This window comes from Colobus angolensis, unplaced genomic scaffold (genome assembly GCF_000951035.1).
Source record: "Colobus angolensis palliatus isolate OR3802 unplaced genomic scaffold, Cang.pa_1.0 Scaffold127, whole genome shotgun sequence".
In the NCBI taxonomy this organism is placed as follows: Eukaryota; Metazoa; Chordata; class Mammalia; order Primates; family Cercopithecidae; genus Colobus; species Colobus angolensis.
The window spans coordinates 6858367-6860856 of NW_012113919.1; positions in this window are offsets into that span (position 1 = coordinate 6858367).

Consider the following 2490-nt stretch of genomic DNA (forward strand, 5'->3'; position numbering starts at 1 on the left):
CTGAGAATCTTTCCAAAGAAAAATAATTTATGATATTAAAAGGACACCTGCGCACATATTTTATCACGGCACAATTCACAATTACAAAGATATGGAACCAACTTATGAAGTGCTCATCAACTGATAAGTGAGTAAAGAAATGTGGCATATATACACCATTGAATACTACTTTGCCATAAAAATGACATAATATCTTTTGCATAATCTTGGGTGGACCTGGGGACCCTTATTCTAAGTGAAGTAACTCAGGAATGGTAAATCAAATACCATATGTTCTCATTTATAAGTGGGAACTAAGTCATGGCAAAGCAAAGACATACAGAGTGGTATAATGGTACTGGAGACTCAGAAGCGGGAGGGTGGTTGGGACATGAGGGAAAAAACTATATATTGGGTGCAATGTACACTATTTGGGTGATGAATGCACTAAAATATCAGACTTTACCACTAAAATATTCATCCATGTCACCAAAAACCACTTGTACCCCTAAAGAATTGAAAAAAAAAATTAATAAATACATAAAAATATTTTTTAAAACCTTCTTTTTATTTCTTGATATTTTAGTCAGAGGCAATTTGATTTAAATAAAACATAACATTTAAAAATTGATGGTATATTTTCTGTAAATGCAAGAGTATTTAACAAGGAATATACAATTTATATTACTGAAATAGGTGAATAGTATTGAAATATGTGAATACATATATATTTAGATAGCTTTCATAAAGGCACGTATCAGAGTACTATTTGTGCAAATGAGTACGATCATTAATTTAATGATCGTTAAATTTTGTTTTACTCATGAAAAAATTTACAATACAATATACATTTGGGAAAAATGAAAAACATGCTAAACACTAGGCAGTAGAAAATATGTTGACAATGTATGCCATGAGCAACTTCCTTTTTGCACTGTCTTTCTCACATGATTTTTACTTGCTGAAAAAACATAAAAGGGTTCACTTTAAAATTTGATAAATATACGTACTACATTTTTAGGTTTATCACGAAAATAAACTAAATCAATGAAGATCCAGTACACATTTTTGTAGTTTGAATTTTTGACAATCAGAATTGTCTTTCTAGACTTTTCCTCAAAATACACTCATTCCTCAAAAATACACTCTTGGCCGGGCGCGGTGGCTCAAGCCTGTAATCCCAGCACTTTGGGAGGCCGAGACAGGCAGATCACGAGGTCAGCAGATCGAGACCATCCTGGCTAACACGGTGAAACCCCGTCTCTACTAAAAATACAAAAACTAGCCGGGCGAGGTGGCGGGCGCCTGTAGTCCCAGCTACTCGGGAGGCTGAGGCAGGAGAATGGTAAACCCGGGAGGCGGAGCTTGCAGTGAGCTGAGATCCGGCCACTGCACTCCAGTCCGGTCCACAGAGCGAGACTCTGCCTCAAAAAAAAAAAAAAAAAAACACTCTTGACCAGCTTATTGTCCATATTGTTATATAATTCTTTTTATAGAATTCTTTGACATTCTGTTTCTGCCAATAACTCTCTAATATAAATCAGTTTTAATGACAAGCAAAATACAATTAAAATGGAAAAAAGTGACACAACATAATAGTTTGTGTTCTTAAAACAAGTATTTTATTTTAAATGATATCAATATAGACAGTTATCTTTCCCGTATTGGATAAAAAACAGATTATGATTAAATAATACCATTGTTTATTTGTATCTACCATTATCTTTTATTACAGGGAGTGCTTGATAAGCAGTATAATCACTTTGTATTTAGTGATTTTTATTTATTGAACATATTATCCTAATTATAATGTTGAAGTTGAAGTTGTCTAAAAGATAGAAATCATTCAAATAATTTATATTCATTTATACCTATAGATAGCAGTAAAATACTATTAACTGAGAGCAATTCTCCTCCTTACCATCAGGCTCTCTAATATTAAACACATGCTTAGACACACAGCTCTTTTATCTGTTAGAATGCTGTTAGTATTTTCTGTAAGTTTGTGCAAATGAATCGGTAACTCTAAATCAATGGCTCTTAAATTGTGCTTCCAGTAGGGCAACATCAATCTCACCTGGCAACTTCACAGAAATGAAAATTCTTAAACCCCATGTAATCCTATTGAGGAGGGAACCTAACATATTTTAGCAAGCCGTTCAAGTCATTCTAGGGCAAGTTAGTTTGAGCCCCATTGCCCTACTCCGTGGTTGTACAATAGAACTTTCTGTGATAATGGAAACGTTCTCTATCTATACTACCCAATGCATGAGCCACTAGTCTCATATGCCTACTGAGTATTTAAAATGTACCTAGTATATTAGTCCATTCTCATCCTGCTATGAAGAAATACCTGAGACTGGGTAATTTATAATGAAAAGAGATTTAATTGAGTCACAGTTCCACATGGTTGGGGAGGCCTCAGAAAACTTACAGTAGTGGCAGAAGACACCTCTTCACAGGGCAGCAGGAGAGAGAATGAGAGCCAGTAGGGGAAATGCCAGATGCTTA